Consider the following 12,319-nt stretch of genomic DNA (forward strand, 5'->3'; position numbering starts at 1 on the left):
TGTCATTTATTCTATCTGCCACAGTGTTCCTAGTTAACGCTATTACTTTAAATACTTTCACCTTTTCTGGACAAATTACTTCGGCAGCTTTAACGATAATAAGGCTGGTCTTCGAGTCCGAAGATTAGTGAGGAGTGCAGTATTTCCCGTGGCTGCGGAGCCCCAGCTGTGACCTAGATATTTTGCCACATCCAGGACAAGCATAGCCATTGTCCGCAGGTGGTCGATTAAGATTTTCTTTTCGCCGTCTGCGTTTGTCCTCGGCAGTGGATTTTCTTTTGGTCTCAAATGTATATCCCGCGGCCTTCGTGAGTGAGATCCAGGTGTCTCGTTCTGAGGCCGCATGCAACCAGGTGCTCTCTTCTATGTCAGCCAAGGAAAGTTAGTCTTTGAAGAGTTTCCGTGGGGCGCCTCTGTTACGTCGACCACCTTTTAGCTCACCAAAAAAGACTGCCTTAGGCATACGTTCGTCTCCCATACGGGATACGTGCCCTACCCAGCGTAACTGCCGGACCATAAGAAGTCCCTCTATACTGTCCATACCGGCTTTGGCAAGGACATCTCTGTTTGTAGTGCGGTCTTGCCACAGTTAACGATACACTCCTGTCACTAAATGATTTGCTATGGCTTGCAATTAAGTTTAAAAAATGTAGCTGGCTTTCACTGCAGACTCAATCTCGTTCAGTTTAACAAATACTATTTTTCAATTCAAGTAGCTTGTCATCTTTTATTTTCCAGTGTAATAGTTTAACATTATTTTGATAATTTTTTAGGTGGCCAGGCGGGCCGCGTGCAAGGTGGTCGCGGGCCGCATACGACCCCCGAACGCCGCGTTTGACATGCCTGATGTAAAGGATGCTTTTTTTTTCCCTGCCCTAATCTTGAAAAAAACAAACTATAGTTAATTATGTAGGCCTACTTACGAAGAAGAGACATATATATTATAAATTATGAATACTGTACTATCTATTGTGCTGATATCTTCAGGATTCACTATAGTGGTGTGCCTAAAGAGAGAGGGTCTGATACGTCATCATTCTTATCAATGGGTTCAGGTCGTTACACTTCAACATTTAATGACGCAGTCAGCCGTTTGATAGTGCTGAGTCAGCCTCGTGCTATCCATCAGAAGTCAATGTCGTTCTGGTCAAGTAGATCACATTGGGATGTAAGTTTATGCAACGCCATCCATCGAGTGAACCAGAAAAACCAAGTGACGTGTCGTCATCGAATGACCAGTTGGATCAGATAAACACGCCAGACGTGGTATTCAATGACCTGGGAACCAAACCTGTGAGTTGTTGAAAAGTGGAGGGAAGGGGGAGGGACTTCTAAATCTCTTTTAAAAAGAAAATCATGGTTCTTTTTGTTTATGAAACATTCATGACTATTTCAATGGTACCAGTGGGCCCGATGTCTTATGTTATGATGGTCCTCCGTCTCAGAAGACTGAGAGTGACAAAGTCGACTTGTATGTATCAGTTCATTTACAAAACAAAATACTAAATTACTTTTTTTTTAAATTAACTAGGAAGAAGAACTCCACATTTACAACCATATATCTAAATATTGTTAAAAAAAAATTCCCTTTTCTACATCGAACAAACGTAGTTAATTAATTACCACTTAATTAATTAATTAATTTTTTTATTGATTGATGTTTTGTTAGGAACAATGAATATTTGTACAAAGTTCCCACTTGTTCCGTTCATTGAAAGTGGGAGAAATAACGTGTTCCAAATGTGTACAAGACAGACGGAGTGGGTTGAGATAAGCTTTGTAATTTATGTATTTACTTTTGTAATTAATAGTGTCCTGGCAGTCAATGCGTGTGATTATTTGTTATGGCCCCTGTTAGTCAATCGCGATGAAACTCTTCCCTCCATGGTGGCTGTTTAAATAAAGATTAGACAGAGATGACTCACATAAAGGGACCTCATTTCACCAATGAGCTCAAAGTCAAGCTGTCGATGTCGAGACATTTACAACACAAGAGGTTGCCTTATCTCCAAGGAGTTGCTAATTCAACAAAACCTACCGAGGTCAGGGCCGGCTTTACGAATTGTGGGGCCACATGTTCATTGAGCAGAGGCGTAGTGAGAGAGCAAGGGGGCCTCGGGGGGGGAGGAGGGGCGCCACACGCAACTTATATTTATATGGGATGTTAATAATAATAATAATAGTAATAATCTTTATTGTCCGTATGGAAATTTGTCTTACAATTTGTGCATTACACCAAACAAAAAACATTAAAACTATAAGAAAACCAAAGTGTACATTCACACCAGACGCACTCATAATTTACATGTGACAAAGTTTATATCAGATTGTTCTTATTTAGTTATTAGATTGCCAGGGGAACAAAAGAGTGTTTGTGTCTGTTTGTTCATAGAAAATGGGGGGAGGGGTTGCCAATAAAATACCTTTCCCCTGGCTCAAATTTTTGCTCACTACGCCTCTGCTTGCGAGGCCCCTCATCTAAAATTTCTTTTTATAGCAGCAACTGTTGCTGTTATACTAAGGCTTGTCTTCGAGTCCGAAGATTAGTGAGGAATACAGTATTTCCCGTGGCTGCGCAGCCTCAGTTGTGACCTAGGTATTTTGCCACAACCGGAGCAAGCATACCCATTGTCCGCAGGTGGTCGATTTAAACTTTCTTTTCGTCGTCTGCGTTTGTCCTCGGCAGCAGATTTTCTTTTGGTCTCAAATGTGTATCCCGCGGCCTTCGTGAGTGACCTCCAGCTGTCTCGTTCAGGCCGCATGTCTCTTCTATGTCAGCCAAGGAAAGTTGACGCCTAAGCTGGTCTTTGAAGCGTTTCCGTGTGGCGCCTCTGTTACGTCGACCACCTTTTAGCTCACCAAAAAGGACTGCCTTTGGCATACGTTCGTCTCCCATACGGGATACGTGCCCTGCCCAGCGTAGCTGTCTGACCAGCTGTTAATTCTATCATTATACCAACATTTGTTATACAACATGCATATGAAATAGGAAGCAACACGAACGCAATAGACGCCAGTGGTTTAATTAAAGTTACGTCAATCGTACAATAAGCCTACACTAAATATGTTAACCCTTAAAGTCCTACATCTTTAAAAGCATGTGACAAGTGTCGAGACTGGTAGTGCTATTCTTAATGTAACTTGTGGGGCCCCTGTCAGGCGCGGGGCCCAATTAGAGCAATAGGTCAAATCGGCCTAAAACCCAAATACTTATTCGCCCTAAAATCGAAATAAAGTCACTAATGTAATCTGCGGCGCTTCTAAAGACACAAACACTTTTCCACTCAGACGAATAGAGAAAAGGATGCAATGACAACGCAAGAATAGTTTCACTGACGTGGAGGAAAAGCAAGCAAGCATTGTTATTGGGTGTAGCTTCATTGATCCTACTGAATGTATCAGGCCACACAGAGTTATCTCTCACCCATCTATTGATTAAACGTGTTGTCTTAAACGATTTCTGTCTATTTCCAGCGCTGTCTTCAGTGCTTTCTTGGACAGATGCTACCCAAACTGCATCAACACCATGGCATAAAATATAAATATAGAAAGTTATTCCCAAATCAGCCTTAGTTTAAGAGGCGTTTCAGAGTACGTTTGAAACTATTTGGACGCCAACACCTAATTGGTTTATCTACAGTAAAAAGCGGAGACACCAACAGCGGGCTCATACATTGACACTCCAGAAAATGATTTCTTTATTTTAACTCTTTCTCTCCGTAATTATTTGCCACATTCAGGTGGAATCAACGTTGGTATCGTCAGTTAGGAGAGAAAGAGTTAAAATAGCTGGCTTAGTTTGCATGCACTAAAGTACTAGTCACTATTTCGCGTGCCAAATGAAAAGAGCCATTAACGGCTCTTCTGTTGTAAGGGCAAGTACTTTACTCTATGGAACAAAAATAGGTTTATATGATTTATAACCACACTACATTGACATCTACGTTCAGTAAGTAAGCCTGTATAAAGTAGATGTCTTGGTGGAGGGGGGAGAATCTAAGCAGTAGTGAAAGTTGTTGTTGACCTTTAACCCTGCCTGGCAAGCGCCTATGGGTCTGTACTTTTGTGAATTGAAATATGTGATTTCATATATTAAACGATTCTCACATTTAAAACTTTATTTAAAAATAAGGTTTAGGTCCGTACTGTTAACGCAGTACATATACTAAAATTGGAACGATACAGAGAAGATTAGCATGGCCCCTGCGCAAGGATGACACGCAAATTCGTGAAGCGTTCCATATTTTTCTCGTGTGGAGTTTTTGATCTCCCATCGAGCGCCTCCCCAGGTGGCGGATAGGGGAATGCCCTCCAGATATGGTGGGTACCGGGGAAATAAAATACCCGGGGTGGACCAAAATCAAACCTGCTGCCTTGCAGGAAGTGGAGGGATCCACAAAGGCTAGGGCACCTTACCCGAAAATAAAGGCAGCTATCCAGAGAGCTGAAAGGGGCAGCCCCCCAGATGGTTATGCACAGGGCTAACAACTCTGTCATATAAAAAATACTGTTACGAAAGCTAATACACACAAGAAAACCCGGACAGATCTCAACGGAAAACGACCTAGGCCTGGAAAAGGACATGATTTTTGTTTTGCGACATGGAACGTGCTAAGCCTTTATAGAGCAGGTGCGCTAGCCCAACTTACTGAAGTGTTAAAGAAATATAGGATACCCCTTGTAGCCCTACAGGAAATCAGGTGGAAAGACTCGGACATTCTCAGAACCAAGGAGTATACTATGTTTTATAGTGGTGGAAGCACTAACAACTTAGGTACAGGTTTTGCTGTTAAAAAGGAAATGGTAGGTAATGTCATTGGATTTAAACCTGTAAGTGATAGACTCTGCTCACTACGTTTGAAAGAAAAATTCTTCAACATATCATTTATCAATGTTCATGCCCCTACTGAAGATGCAGATGATAACACAAAAGAAGCCTTCTATGATGGACTGGAAAGAATCTATGATGAAGCGCCAAAGCATGACATCAAAATAGTCCTAGGAGATTTCAATGCAAAAATTGGAAAGGAACCAGCATTCAGACCAATAATTGGCATAGAAAGTTTACATGAAGAGACCAACAATAATGGCATAAGATTAGTGGATTTTGCATCAGGAAAAGGAATGTCTATCAGCAGCACAAAATTCCAACATAAGAATATTCACAAGGTAACCTGGATCTCACCTGATGGCAACACCCAGAATCAAATAGATCATATACTCATAGATAAGAGACATGGATCAGACATACTAGATGTAAGAAGTTTCAGAGGAGCTAATGCTGACTCAGACCACCTACTAGTAAAAGCTAAATTTAGACAAAGAATAAGCACCATACACAATTACCAAAGAAAGAGAGCACAGCAATATGATAGTCAAAAACTCACAAAGGATCCACTTGTTGCAGAAACTTATAGAATGGCACTCCAAACACAACTGACAACATTAGAAAAGGACTGCGAAAATAACATAAATGAGCATTGGGAAATAATAAAGCATGCTATCAAAAGAACAGCAGAAGAAGTAGTTGGATTTAAACAAAAGAACGAGAAAATAGGGTGGTATGATGATGAATGCAGACAAACTATAGAAGAGAAGAACAATGCCCGAATGATAATGCTACAGAGAGAAACCAGGAACACTAGACAGCAATACAATGAAGCAAGAAGAAGGGCCACAAAAGTTGTAAGAAAGAAAAAACGGGAATGGGAAAAGTCCAAGATTACTCAAATTGAGGAACTAGCAAAGGAGGAAGACATGAGAGGAATGTATATGAAAATTAAAGATGAAAAGAACGGATTTCAAGCTAGATCACACATGTGTGAGAACAAAGATGGTCAGCTTATTACAGAAAGCAGCAGGGTCATTGAGAGATGGGCTGAATACTTTGAGGAGATCCTAAATACCACTGAAGATGGAGACAATGGAGAATATGAACTGCCGCATGGGGGACCAGATCCCTTAGTGAACCCTCCAACACTCATTGAAACATCAGAAATAATTAGGACCATGAAGAATCACAAAGCACCAGGAGAGGACCAAATCACAGCAGAACTAATTAAATATGGAGGGAAAGACTTACATTCCCAAATACACAGACTAATATCAAGAATTTGGGAAGAAGAAGTAATACCAACAGAATGGGAAACGGCTCTTATAACCCCAATACACAAAAAAGGATCCAAGTTAAAGTGCTGTAATTACAGAGGAATCTCTCTACTAAATGTGACTTATAAGATACTGTCTAGGCTTATAACTAAGAGACTTGGAATATATTCAGAAGAAATCTTAGGTGACTACCAATGTGGTTTCAGACCCAACAAATCCACAACCGACCACATCTTCACACTAAGATGTATACTAGAAAAATGCCATGAATACAACATACCAATCCACCAACTCTTTATAGACTATAAAATGGCTTATGACAGTATCAGAAGGAAATACCTATATGACACACTACAGGATTTTGGAATACCCAATAAGCTGACAAGACTTATACATATGACATTAAACAACTCAAAAAGCAAAGTCATAATACAAGGAGAACACTCACGGGAATTTAGGATTAAACGAGGATTAAGACAAGGAGACGCACTTTCCTGCATGCTTTTCAATTTAACACTGGAGAGAGTTATAAGAAATATAAACATAAACACAATGGGAACTATTACTAACTACTTCAGGAGAGAAAACATGGGTCCACAACCAACAGGGACGATATACAGCCAACCTCTACAATACCTTGCTTATGCCGATGACATTGCCTTATTGGGTAAAGAAACCTCTGACATCGCTAGAGCCTTCATACAACTAGAAGAAGCATCTCGACCAGCAGGACTTGAGGTCAATGACAGTAAAACCAAGTACATCACAATGACAAGAGACAATCAAACAGAGGGTCAAAATATCAAAATCAAAGACCACGAATTTGAAAACGTCCAAACTTTCAAATATCTAGGAAGTACTATTAATTTCAAAAATGACCTACTAACAGAAATAAAAGAAAGAATAGCAGCAGGCAACAGGGCATTTTATAGCACCCACCATCTACTTAAGAGCAAAATGATTTCAAGTAAAACCAAGAAAATAATATACAAAACTATAATAAGACCAGCAGCAATGTATGGAAGTGAGACCTGGACACTGACAAAGACATCTGAAAATTTACTTAACACTTGGGAAAGAAAAATCCTTAGGAAAATCTATGGTGCCATACAGGATGAAACAGGGTGGAGGACACGCACTAACCATGAGTTATATCAATTATATGAAGACCCACCAATAGTGAACGAAATAAAAAAGAACAGACTACGTTGGGCAGGTCACCTTGAAAGAATGTCAGACAACAGAGGGGCGAGAATCGTATACAGGCAAAAACCAAAAGGCAGGCGACCCAAAGGCAGACCTCGAATGCGATGGATAGATGACGTGGAAGCAGATCTGAAGCAGCTTGGGGTTAGGGCGTGGAGACGAAAGGCCCAGGAGAGATCTGAGTGGAAGGATGTGCTAAAGCAGGCCAGAGCCCTCCATGGGCTGTAGCGCCACTGGGATGGATGGATGGAAGGTTTAGGTCCCCACCTCTCTCTCATTCTGCCTCTGTCTCTTTGTCCCTTTGTCTCTCTCTGTCTGTCTCTGTGTCCCTTTGTCTCTGTCTTTGTCTCTTTGTCCCTTTGTCTCTCTCTGTCTCTGTCTCTTTGTCCCTTTGTCTCTGTCTCTGTCTCTTTGTCCCTTTGTCTCTCTCTGTCTCCCTCTCTCTCGGCGTTATGCAGTACATAAAAAAACTACTTTTCAGATCTAATTGATAGGTAGTTGTTCCGTAGGTTGAAATCGTTTAATAAGGAACTGGACAATAGTTTTCAAGTAGCTTCCGAAAGAGGAAAAAACAGTCTGTCTGGTCAAAAGTTTGTACACGTTAGTTCTCCCATACTCAATCTCGGATCAAGTTGACATTTTGCAAAATTATTTCTTGTACCTGTCAAAACAAGAATTGACCCTTTACAAAACAATTAGATCAATTAGATATTCATAATAAGACATCAGTTAGGCCAGGTTCTCACTAAACGTCACATTCACTTTCACCTTTAGTATGCTGGACCGCTGGGGCACCGCAACCTTCTTCCTCCATTCTTCTCTGTCATTTGTCTTTGATAGAATTTAATTCTGATGTTCTTTCGGAAAATATTGATACCTGCTTTTTACATGCCTGGGTGTACCACTTCGGGCACCGATTTTGAGTTTGTGTTTCCACACAAACTTTCTTTGTAACCTTGTGATTATATGTGTTTAAACTAAACGTTTTTATACCAAGAATCTAGACATTATAAAACCAAAGAAATGTAGGCCACGTAGGGTGACTATATTAAATGGGCTCCCCGTCATGGTAAAAGAAAAGCACAGTATTATTGCCTGCGGTTAATGAGGAATGCAGTATTTTCCGTGACTACGCAGCCCCAACATTGAACTACAATTTATACGATAAGATTAAGTTAAATCACTTGTTAATGTATGTTTATTTTGCATGATGCAAAAAAGGGCAAGTGATATGAAAAAGTAATAAACTTATAAAACAATAAAGCAAAATTACAAAACATACTTGGATACTATAGAAAGCTCTATTTATTGCAAAATTACAGTATATCTATTTAAGATAAAATATAGAATAAGTCATTAGAGCCTATGATGCAATGATAACCAAATACGATCCCTGTATAAAACAACTTTTTTTATCGTTGGACAAAGCTTTGTACTCTTAAATTCAGCAAAACATGGAATAAAACATCAAGGAAATATTTTTTTCCAAATATTTTAATTTTAATGATGCCTAAGCAGTTCTACGGGTCTGCCCATCCCTCTCCCTGTCAAAAAATAAAACTTAGACCCCATGGGAAAAAACCCAGCCATGTATTAGAATGTTTAGGTTACCTGAAAATCACTGTGTGGACCAACTGGTATTTGCCTTGAGTTGTCTGTGTTTCTGGCTGTTTGTGCTGGTATCAAAGATTTCTCTTTGTTGACAAGCTCTTTCAGCCAAATGGACTAATCCGTTTCTAGTTCTGCTAACGTGTTTGAGTACTCTCTCCCACTCGCCAACTCTTGTTTAGAGGACACTAGATTGACCCAAGAATCTTTAGTACATGAGGTCAAAGAGAGGGGTAAAAAAAAAAAGGTTGGCTGTCAGTATTACGTTTGGGAGACAATTTGGTTTGTTTTCATTTCTGATGTAAATGTGTTTCCTGGCTTGAGTTTGAACCTTCATTACGTTTTTGGTAAGTCATCTTTTAGTCATTCACTTTTTATTACAAAGCTTATATCAACTGTTTGTCTGTCTGCCTGTCTGTCTGTCTGGTAAAAATTTTAACACGTTATTTTTCTTAAATCCGTTCTTGGATCAAGTTGAAACCTTAAACGCTTATTTATTAACTATTGTATTTAACAAGATAAACCATTTCAATTAATTACTATTTTGTTTGATATCAACAATTAATATTACATAAATACTTCAAAAATGAGATATAAAGCTCAATATGTAGATTTTTGTCCCCTTAGATAATTGTACACGGTTTTCTCCCACACCCATTCTTGGATCAAGTTGAGACTTTTAGCCATTGTTTATTGTACCTAACACAACATGAATCAATTAACAAAGTAATTAATTGGTAATTAGTTAATTTGTTTAAAAAAGGGAAATAAATTGCACATTATTTATAGATATAGTTGTAAATGGGGAGTTAAGCTTTTTTAAAAAAATATTTTTATTTCGCAGACCTGAGGGGCGGCAACAAACTATTGGTTTAAGCTGCCCACAGGTTGTGACATTGCAGGTCAGTGTTCAGGCCTGCTATAGCAAATAGTTTCGCTGGAATACTCGCTTGAATACTTCTTTAAACTGCGTAAAAAAAAATGTTGAAATTTGAACTTTAGAAATGCACTTATACAATACAGTAGAAAATTATATTTAGTTAAATAATTCTGGTAGTAGGAAAAAAAACAGTACAATTCTGGTACGTCAAATGGATTGTAAGGCACAGTTTGAGCTAGAATGTCATGTTATAAGAAGACTTGAAATTTAGGTTTTAAAATCCCACCATTCATCGAAATTCTTTCGATTCGGTATCGAGCCACCACATCTGGACAAGGGATAAACCACACAAAAAAATCTACTGAGACATAAATTCAACCAGTTTGTTATATGAAGTATTTACAATTAGACCATCATCTGCCCCTTGGCTTTTGTTGTAGGGCTGCTGGGACAGTTTGTGTAACCGAATCCTTTCACTGCTTAAAACAGCGAAGAAATAAAAGATAAGTAAAAAAGAAACTCAATGTCTAGGCCGTCTGTATGGAGTTTGAACTTTTCATAAGTATTTTTATTAGCCATAAATCGTTGAAAACTCAAAAGTATTATTTTGTTGTTAGAAGGTGGCACACTTGTATTGAAGTGACGAAGACGACATTGCTGTATTCATGACATGTTCATAGCTAAAAGTACATTAGATTGAGTCTAGAACTACAAGCAATCTGGGGAGAATGTCACTTTGATTCAAAATCTATTTATAGAATTACAAAACAGTAAGTCTTGTTTGCGGTCGACTGTTTCATTTAAACTTTTTTTTTTTAAAGATATAATAAAAACAAATTTAGATCGTATATAATAAGTCTATATTTTAGGTGGAGCCAGAAAGATCTATCTGTGAAGCCCCATTCCATTTCTCTGTGTGCCCTAATAGGTTAACACTCCATACTTTTGTGTTACTAGATCTATGTGTCGAACAAATGGAATGTTTACACTGGGTGGGCACGCTTTAAGAATCAAATGTGTAAACAAACATCAACGTGTGTCGATTTCATACACACACACACAAACATACAAACACGCGTACAAACACAAACACACACACACACACGAACACCCAGAGCAGTCTTATCAACTGGGAGGTGACTGCAGCGTGTCAAGTAAATATTGATGTTGTCGACTGATAACATTCCTTCCTTTAAAAAAAAACAAAAAAAAAACATGGACACATAAATGTCTTACGTTCGTTTTGATCAATGGCGCGTCTTTTAAGTCTAAATATAAAACATAAAAAATATTTAGGGGAAAAGGCTGAATGTGTGTGTATGTGTGTGATTGTGTGTGTCTGATTGTAAGTGTGTGTGTGTGTGATTGTAAGTGTGTGTGTGTGATTGTAAGTGTGTGTGTCTGATTGTAAGTGTGTGTGTGTGTGATTGTAAGTGTGTGTGTGTGATTGTAAGTGTGTGTGTCTGATTGTAAGTGTGTGTGTGTGATTGTAAGTGTGTGTGTGTGATTGTAAGTGAGAGGTGACGGTGTTGAAACACCTAGCGTATCTGAAGGACTGCCGTGTAACGTAACAAAATATAAAAAAAAAAAAAGTAAAAGCACGTGTCTGTCACAATGAGGGCAAGCGTTGGAGTATTATTTTACTTTCTCCTCCCCCCCCCCCCTCAGATATTGGTGTAGAAGGTTGAGACAAAGAAACCAATTGTTGGTGCCTGACAGTAGTTCAATCTTGTAGCGCTGTCCAGCAGGAGGACATCAAGTCTAATCACTTCGCGCTGTTGCTGGTGCAACTATTATGAACTTTTTTTTTCTTCATGGTGTTGGCGAGAGTTTAGATCAGAGGTCAAATAGAAGTAACTTAATTACCTTGGTGAGACAAAAACAATCACAAGAAAATAACACTTACTGTACACTCTCTTTCTCTCTTTCTTTTTCTCACTCTTCCGTCTCTCTCTCTCTCTTTCACTCTCTCTCTCTCTTTTTTCCACTCTTCCCTCTCTCTCTCTTTCACTCTCTCTCTCTCTTTCTTCCACTCTTCCCTCTCTCTCTCTCTCTCTTTCACTCTCTCTCTCTCTCTCTCTCTTTCTTCCACTCTTCCCTCTCTCTCTCTCTTTCTTTCATTCTCTCTCGCTCTCTCTCTCCCTTTTTGTCGCTCTCTCTCTGTCTTTCGAGTGCTCTATTTCTCTCTCTCTCTCTCTCTCTCTTTCTGTTTTACACAAACACACTCCCATTTTCTTTCTCTCTTAAACTCTCTTTTCCTGTTTTCCTATAGCTAACATCCTAGATCTAGACTTAATTTAAATCAAACAACAACGTAGCTCTACAGAAACTAACTTACTAACTTGTTAACTTCGGGTAAGTCTGTGGTAGAATTCATTAACAAAAGTGTATTTGTCGCTGCACTACCCCCCCCCCGCCCAAATCGCCCTCTATTTGTGTTGTTCTATGCTGGTCTAGAAACACACTATAGTCACTGGAGATAGGACCCGGCAACCATAGCACCAACCAGACCCGGCA

General features: G+C 39.2%; 1 protein-coding gene and 1 non-coding gene across 2 annotated transcripts in view; both read left to right on the forward strand.

Annotated features, from left to right (window-relative positions):
• The first annotated feature begins 4,142 nt into the window (after positions 1 to 4,142).
• On the forward strand, positions 4,143 to 4,248 carry LOC129925489 (U6 spliceosomal RNA). Its single transcript, XR_008777255.1, has one exon. It is a non-coding gene; the product is annotated as a U6 spliceosomal RNA (small nuclear RNA).
• A 4,737-nt stretch (positions 4,249 to 8,985) lies between these two features.
• The window catches only part of LOC106074020 (uncharacterized), a 31,995-nt gene continuing 28,661 nt past the window's right edge, over positions 8,986 to 12,319 (forward strand). The window contains exon 1 of the mRNA XM_056023338.1: positions 8,986 to 9,269. The gene's annotated coding sequence lies outside the window, so the exon portion shown is untranslated. The remainder of the gene's footprint in view (positions 9,270 to 12,319) is intronic.

This window comes from Biomphalaria glabrata, chromosome 3 (assembly GCF_947242115.1).
Source record: "Biomphalaria glabrata chromosome 3, xgBioGlab47.1, whole genome shotgun sequence".
In the NCBI taxonomy this organism is placed as follows: domain Eukaryota; kingdom Metazoa; phylum Mollusca; class Gastropoda; family Planorbidae; genus Biomphalaria; species Biomphalaria glabrata.